The sequence below is a fragment of the Anoplophora glabripennis genome, unplaced genomic scaffold (assembly GCF_000390285.2).
Source record: "Anoplophora glabripennis isolate ALB-LARVAE unplaced genomic scaffold, Agla_2.0 scaffold22, whole genome shotgun sequence".
NCBI lineage: Eukaryota > Metazoa > Arthropoda > Insecta > Coleoptera > Cerambycidae > Anoplophora > Anoplophora glabripennis.
Genome location: NW_019416298.1, coordinates 1,128,059 through 1,137,184, shown reverse-complemented (window position 1 = coordinate 1,137,184; position 9,126 = coordinate 1,128,059). Strand labels below are relative to the sequence as shown.

Here is a 9,126-nt window from a genome sequence, read left to right as displayed (position 1 = left end):
ATGTGCTTAATTGAAGTACCAAGTTTCATTCTGACAAAGAAAGAATTCATAAGGTTTGAAAGTAAAACCATCAAAGTGTACTTTTCTTTCTATTTCTAGCATTTGTAGGATTTTGAATTACTAATTAGATGGTGACATTCGACGTGACCTAACAACTGATTAGATATCAGTCTTCAGAATGCCCATATCATCAAATTTTAATTATTAACCTAACAATACGCGTATATTAAAATCTGGTACCTCTAAATCCATTAAATTTTTTGAAAAATTTAGTTCAACCAAATTACACTTGGAGAAAAAAAAATTGTTACCTGGACTTTTATAAGTGGAAATGGTAAAAGGGCTTATAATAAATCTAAAAAAAATAAATGCGTGAGCAGGGGCGGCGGAGGGTTGATTTGGGGGGTTGAAAAGTTGTGGAAAATTGTATCATTGGGATTTCTGGCGAAAGTTGAGGTCAAACAAAAAAGTATCCAATACAAAAGTTGTAGATCATGCAAAAATCTACAACTTTTGTAGAGGTCACTTTTTAACATAACCTCAAAATTTCCGAGAAAAGTGCGAAAAACAGTTGTTTTTCTGATTTTTCGTTTTTTTATTTCTCATTTCCGCAAAAATAATATGAATTTATGAAATATTTTATTATTTCTAATTAGTATTGCTAACAGTAGTAAAAAATTGTTGTATATTTTGTAAAAAATTGTTGTATTTTTTATACTGTTATGACTTAATCCAATAGATATTTTGAAAGCGTTCTGAGTCGTACTCAGGAAAAATTTTAAATTATACATGAAACAAGCTAAAAACTTTTTAAGCGATTACAATAGTAATATCCTCTAATTTAGAATTAAAAATGACTAAATTTAGTCATAAAAATAGCAGCGACGTATTTAAAAAAAAATAATCCGATGATGGCCCCTCAAAGACGAAACGTCGGCTTGCAAAAATGTTGACGCCATTCTATAGAGCGAAAAAAGTGGCATTGTAAATATATAATTTATTTTAAAATTCGTTTTCAAATAAAGCCAGAAAAAAATTAAACAATTTAGCAAAATTTAGGGTTTTTCCGGATATTTCCGGAACTACCCGGAATTTTAAAACTTTCTAAACAGCATATTGTTAGGTATAAAAAAACACAACTTTTTTCTAATCTGAGCCACCCCGTATATTTACCGTCTCCTAAAGAATAATGCTATCCTATCCTTATATTGGACACACTGTTTATCTATAAATTCATCAAACTTTAAAAAAAAATAAGTACACTAATCGATCCTACGGAAAAAAAAATTATTTATTTTATTTATTCACTATTCGACTTTTGTTTATAGTAATACTGTATAAAAATAGTTTTGGGTCAAACAATGAGACAGTTTTTTTTTGTATTTTTCCGTACAATTGAATGGTGTAATCAGTCTTTGATTTTTTTTTAAATTTAATCAAATTAACAATTACCTACTGAAAATTTCATTGCTGCAAGTCATTTTTTACTTTTTTTAATTTTTGAGCATGTTTTTGAATTGTGATTGCAAATTTTTTTATTTCACCAAAAAGTATATGTCAAAACGAAAAAAATGATTACCGGCAGAACTCTGTACGATGATTTTTTTAAGTAGAATTTTTCTTTGAAAAAAAAGTGTTTCAGGTCGAAAAAAATGAATATCTCAGAAACTTCTCGATTTTTTTATATAAAAAATTTGAGGTTATTTGAGACAGAGACAGGTATACTTTCACCAAGTTTCGTCAAAATTAAATTATTTTTGCGGAAATGAGAAATAAAAAACAAAAAATCTGAAAAAAATCTGTTTTTCGCATTTTTCTCGGAAATTTTGAGGTTATGTTAAAAAATGACTTCTGCAAAAGTTGTAAATTGTTGCATGATCTACAACTTTTGTATTAGATACTTTTTTGTTTGACGTCAACTTTCGCCAGAAATTGCAATGATACAATTTTTCATAATTTTTCAACCCCCCAAATCAATCCTCCACCGCCCCTGCTCACGCATTTATTTTTTATTCGTTTATTATAAGCCCCTTTACCATTTCCACTTATAAAACTCCAGCTAACAATTTATTTTTTTTCCCCTCTAAATGAGTTAATTTGATCGGTCTATTTACCCAGATTCCGACATAAAATTTGATGCTATATCGTTATTGGCATAATAAATACCGTATTTTGTTTGACATTAAGTTGACCTTAGTTTGATCTTGAAACTATTAGTCAAGGTCAAACGAGGACAAAATAAATTTGAAACACACAAGGCGATGAGTAAAAATGGGACACGCCGAATATTACATTTTTTAAATGGAGCACCCTGTATATTAGCATGTGCTGTGGGGGGGGGGGGGGTTCCAGCAACCCCCAATTTTTTTTTTTTAAATGGAAGCGTAGCTTGATTTATTTTTTATTTTCCCTTGTTGCTGACAATATTCTAATGTCACCCCTGAGATGTCGTTAGATTTAGTAGCATAAATTTTACTTTTTAGATATTCCCATAAAAAAACTCTTAATGAGCGTAAGATCGAGTGATCTTGCAAGACTTGATTAATGTGAATTGTTTGCCTTAATTTGATAGGATCTTATGGTAAATATTTTTTAAATTTATTTTAAAATAAAGTAAAAATATGAGAGGTAATAAAATTATCCTGTACGTGTTTTTGGAAAAGAAAATAGTGTTTAGAGCTAACCGAAAGAAAAACTCGCACCGGTTTCTGCTCGGCAACGAAACGAAAACCTCTCCGTGCGGGAAAATGCGCGAAAAAGTGATTTTCCCCAGACTCGGCAACACTGATTAGTTCCGATTTGTGCAGGGCGCCTGCGTCTACGATCGATTTGGCGTCCCGCCGACCCGGCCAGGCATCTTCAGTAGTTCAGGAGCTTTAGAACGGCTCTACGTCAACACTCCCAGGCTTTAGTACAACAGGTATCTTATGTTGTTTGCCTATTGATGTGCTTTTCTTTTGTTAGCCTGCCGGAAGCTACGCCTGCTTTGATGTCCCGCCGCACCTATGCTTCTGTCTCGTTTGTTTTATTGATGGATGCTGTTGATTTTCGTTTTTTTTTGTTGCTAGATGTTCACGCTTTTTTTGCACTATTCGGGTGTTAATAGAATTAGCTAATGGGTATAGACTATTACTAATAGTCCACGGATTGATGGAGCACTTGCACATCACTATAGGTGAAGTATCCGGAAGTTTAATTTTTTTTTTTGTACGAATATCATTGATTTCTCTAGTTTTTAAGGCATAAAAAAGTGGGGGTATTAATTACCTCATTAAATTTAACAAAACTATTGAAATTCTAAGAGAAATTGTATCTGACAAACAAAGCATTAGACAGTGTGATGTTTTTGCACTTTTATTGATTGGTGGACCAAAATTGGTATTAAAGAAAGTGCATGGAATTTAATAACTCGATTTTGCTAGTAGTGCAACTTTTTTTAATAGAATTTAGGTACCGTAAAAGTAGCTTTTTATACTTTTTGTTTTACCGTTATAGATCATTTAAATTTTTGCTGGTTGTGTAAGATGCTGTTAAATATGCGCCCATATAGCATTTTGGAACATTTAGATCCTATATAGCAACAGGATATCGAGGATTCAAGGACAAAGTAAAATGGTCTTAGCGAACGCGAGACAAAGCTTGGTACATCCAGCAGATTTTCGCTTTGAGATGTTGTGCTACAACGACAAACTGAAACATATTTTTTTTGCATTAAAAAGTATTTTAGAATATTACGCTGTAAATAAAATGCTTGATTAAATTTTAATGGTGAATTTTATGTCGAATGTATATAAAAATTTTTTATAAAATGTGTTCGAAAACACTTCGTTTTACTTGAGTGTTAGAATAAAAACAAAAAAAAACATTTTTTTTAATTACAAAAAAGTAGTATCATTTAAAGGCAAGCAGTTTTAATTTGTGATGGTTCAGAAATATATGTTAATGTTAACAAGTTTTTTACATACAGGGACATAATTCTAGGAAGTGAATATACAGGGTGTTTCAATTAAAACTTCCCATTTGAAAAATATGGGAATTTAAAAAAAAACTGAGACGTCGATTTTCTTTTCAAGGGCGTGTACACGTGATGGCGTAAGTTTTGGTATTTTGGAATTTATCCCTTAGATAGAAAAAAGATTTAAAAAAAATATCGTTGTAAAGCTTAAGTGGAACAGATTAAGGGAAAATAATCACATTTGCACCCTCAAAATTGAGCCCTAAAATTATAATTTTCGAACAAAATTTACATTTTTTGCTCTCGTTTGAAAAATTTTTTTTTCAAATGATACAAAACATTTTTTTATAGTTTTTGAGATGAGGAATAAGAATCCATTGTTTTAATTGAGCTAAAGAAATTTAGAACCCTTAAATTTACAAATATTTCAGTTTATGATGTTTTTTAGATCTGATTTCCGCTCTTATGCATCGATTTGCTTGAAAATTTGACAGTAGGTGGGGAATAGCTCAAGAAACAAAATACACCCTATGCTGATATGTATTTTTACCCTGGGGGTGGTTTTTACCCCTTTGTAGGGGTTGAAAATAAATTTTGTCAAAATAATCCCGGGAATCGGTAGAGCAACTAATTTCAGGCAAAAAATATTTCATACAATTTTTTTGACAGAAAAAAAGTTTATATAAAAATTATACAGAATCAAGGAACCTAAACTACAAAATTAATTTGAAACATACAGGGCGATGAGTAAAAACGGGACACGGCAAATATTACATTTTTAAAAAGGATCACCCTGTATATTTTTAAACATATGGATTTCCGAGAAAATTCTATATATGGCAATATAAACAGTTTATCATTTTAGTGTGGGGTTGCCAAGTTATGTACAAAATTCTTCGAATTTTGGAAAAAACGTGCTCGAAGAAGTTGTATTAACTTTCAGCTACTAACACTTGGAAAAAAGTAATTAGACTGAGTTATAGGCAAATGTTAGACAAAGGCTTCTATATTAGCTAATATCGATATTTTATACAGGTCATTTTTTATAATATCTACGACCATTTTTAGAAAGTTTAAACGTGATTTTCTAAAATTTTTCAAATGGAACACCCTGTATTTTATTGTTCTATTTTGTTCAAATATCGGTCCACTTCAACTTTTATTAAGCATGTTCTATTCTAAAATTGTTAGTTTTTAAGATATAGCAACATTTCTGAAAAAACTTAATTTTTATTATTTTATAGAATACCACAAATAAATATTAACTAATAAAATTAACTCAAAATGGAATGATAAATTATGAACTAACAAATTGATCTAATGTGACAGTTTTTTCCAAAGCCATTTCGTGCGACCGAAAATAATAAAAATTAGGTTTTTCCAGAAATGTTGCTATATCTTGAAAACTAACAACTTTAGGTATAGAACATACTTAATAAAAGTTGAAGTGGACCGATATGTGAATAAAATAGAACAATAAAATACAGGGTGTTCCATTTGAAAAATTTTAGAAAATCAAGTTTGACTTTCTTAAAATGATCGTATTATAAAAAATACCCTATATAAAATATCGATATTAGCTAATATAGGAGTCTTTGCCTAACATTTGCCTATAACTCTGTAAAATATTTTTGCTTCAAGTGTTAGTAGTTGAAAGTTTATACAACTTCTTCGAGGTCGTGTTTTTTCCAAAGTTCGAAGAATTTTCTACATAACTTGGCAACCCCGCACTAAAATGTTAAACTGTTTATATTGCCATATACAGAATTTTCTCAGAAATCCATGTGTGTAAAAATATACAGGGTGTTCCATTTAAAAAATGTAATATTTGGCGTATCCCGTTTTTACTCATCGCCCTGTGTGTTTCAAATTAATTTTGTCCTTTAGGTTATTTGATTCTGTACAACTTTTATATAAACTTTGTTTCTGTATTATGTTTAACAAGGGAGTTATTTCATTTTCTCACACTAATGGCCCACCCTGTATTTCCTAGTCTCCAATTTACTAAATGTTTGCACTATTTACCAATTCATTTTATTTGCGTGTTAATTCCAATCTGCGCCTAGTTATGACCATCGTCCGCGTATTTTTAACACGGTGGCGTACCGCATTGTAAATTACCCTGACGAAGTAAATATATTTTGCGAAACGTCGACCGGCGAGAAATAAGCTTCGGATTCTCTATTATCGGCAATATCCGCGACATAAACACGAAAATTTTTCGTTGATTAGCGGGTTTAAAATGAAACGTCGGTTCAGTAATTATTTTTATTTTGTAGAAGTGATGAAAATTTGAAAAGGTTTTGGATTAACATTCACGGATCGACAGTGTTTTCTTAGGATTTGATTTGTGTGCGATATCAATCGGCATTGAGTAATTGATTGCTGTAATAAATATTGATGTCATCTACTTTGCACTGGAGTTTCCTCTGTAGTTGATTTACTAAAACGAAATTTTCAAGGAAAATAATCTTATAGGAATTGAGCTAATTCGAACAAATTAATTTTTTTTTTCTGCAAAAATGAGTCTATCTGTTGACACAATTGTAAAATGTAGAAACAAAAAAATCACATAGTAGCTGTTTTTAGCATGATTGGTATTTGTCTAGGGATAATATTAAAAATACAAGATACATTATTACATTATTTAAAGAAGTCAAAAAACTCGCGCGCAACAAGACCGACGTTCACGCGTATGCGCGGGCCTTACGCTCCGTCTCCAGCAAGCAGGCCGTTCATAAAAGTTAACTTTTACTGCAGCTAGCGCGTTTATTACATGAACTATCAATGTAAAACTTTCTGAAAATAAAAGTTTAACCTTTTCTTTACGTTCAAACTCTTATTCGACTGGAGTAATACAGTTGTATCCTGCAATAAAGCAATTAATTCTTGTCTGTGACATTTCTGGTATCGAAGACCATTGTTAAACTTCATCTGATTAAATTCAGTTCAAGAACTTTATGAATGTTGTCAAATTTATCAAATCCAAAGACATAGTTCCGAGAGATTGATCAGGTGCATCAGTTCCCCTTGTTTTGAAGTTTTTGTTGTGTTTCGTGGGTTGTTCAGCAATGTAGGATTGAAACCTACGTTTCCGACGTCCTTTGGAAATCCCAGAAAATCGCGATCGTTACCTATTTATCCATCACGTCATCTTTGCGATTTTTGGTCAGACTCGTTAGGTCGACGCCATGATTTCGATCCTCTTTTGGACCATCGCATCGCAATAAAAGTGTTGCATATTAAATACAGCTTTGTTTGGTACGCTATTTTTGGCAGTAAATAATGACGCTGACGAAGCTTATGTAAAGAAGTTGAAATGTAAGATGAGATACCTATGTATTTTTTTAAATTTTTTCTCGTGGTATGAAAATATCTTTTCAATAGATCTGATAAATGTAACGAGCGTTCGAATAAAAACGTGGTCGAAGTTGGCTCTGACACATTGGACGTAGAGCGTAGCTTATAGCGACCAACTTAACGTCATTTCTCAACGAGCTGTATAGCAGCTGTCAGTTTCAATAACAAAGCGGCGATACAGCGCTTTGACAGATGACGTTTAAATTCATTTGCTATACGCTACGCCCTACGTCCAAATTTTCAGAACCAACTTGACCACGTTTTTATTTGAACGCTCGTTATATACATATCTACATTACATACAGTGTTCCTACGACTGTATCCAGAATAATACAAACTTTTTTATTTGTAAATTGTGAGAAAATGTGATTATTTATAAAATGCTTGTCCTCAAATTCTAAGAAATGTTACTGCTTTCCCGACTTTCCATACAGGGTGGTCAAGTTTTTGAAAAACTTGAAAGTGACCCCAAGCAAAGTACTTGAACTCGGAAAAACTTGTTAAAAAATCACGACTTAATCTAAGAATCTCATATGGGGTATTCAATAGATCCTTTTAGTGTGACGTCACATATTTAGGCAACCCGCAACAAATTATCATAGTTGAAATTGTACAGACCGAATCTGACCCTTGTGTACTGTTTGTTTAGATACTATAACAATGAACAACTTCAAATTAATTTATTTTTACAAGTATTCAGAAGTATTTAAGAACAACCAATACGTGTTTCGTAAAATAGATGCACTAATGTGCTTAAAACTTACAAAAACGATGTAAAAGAATGTTCCTAAGTTTAAATAAAGTAAAACTTTTACATTAGCCGTGTTATTCCTAATGCGCATGCTCGGGAAGAATAGCCTCATACGCAGGTAAGATCTTGTTGATATGTCATCGCTGTCATCATTAACGTATTTTCTCTTGATTTGTTTAATCTTGGCATTTTCTAGTTCTAGTAAGTATTTTTATTGTTTTTCTTGGTGTTGTGCTGTGTCAGTGTGTTTATCGAGTGTTTTTCCCTCAAGAGGTTTATTATAGACGTACTCTTAACCATAACCAAATTTTTCTTGGATGATATCCTGCTGCGAGGGTATTTCGCTTACATGAAATTATCTTTAATGCGCATGCTCAGTAACATTGATGTAATTTTAATTTATTAATTACTATAAAAGTCAGTGTTTTATAAATTTAAATATATAAATTCTATACAAATTTTGGTTGATCACTTGGGGTTTGAATAAATAAATATTTTAAATATTGCCAGAATACCGCGATATATAGGGTGGTCTCGAGGTAATGGCCCAAAATTCATGGGTAGATTCCCCAAGCAAAAATATTGCGATTTAGCCGAACTTACCTTAGTCCAAAAGTTGATAGTTAAAGAGATACAGGGTGTTAAATGTAAAATATTGTTTCAGTTTTTTTTTATTAATTTCTTAACAAATGCAAATATCCTCACAAAATTTTGGGGTTTGGAGTTTTTTGGGTAGAGGAATTGAAATCTGTTCACATTTTGGTTAAAGTTCATAGAGGGCGCTAGCTGCAGTCGATTGAATGTGTTAAAAACGACATAACTTTGTTGTACTTCAAAGTATCTCATCTTTGGTATCAAATTTTGTTATACAAAAAAGGTATACTTTATGAAAGTACCTATTTCGCACTGTTTTCGAGATATTTGGCTTTGAAACTTCCAATGCTGTTGTATTAAATTACAACTAAGTACCTACAGGTATTATTAATTTAGCGTTAAAATTTCTTAAGTAGGATTTGGACGAAAATCAAATAATTGACGTTTTCCACTTGTTTTATTGCTG

General features: G+C 31.6%; 1 protein-coding gene across 1 annotated transcript in view; it reads left to right on the top strand.

Annotated features, from left to right (window-relative positions):
- Window positions 1-9,126, top strand: part of LOC108917294 (rho guanine nucleotide exchange factor 18) — a 115,432-nt gene that overhangs the window by 10,781 nt on the left and 95,525 nt on the right. The window lies entirely within an intron of this gene.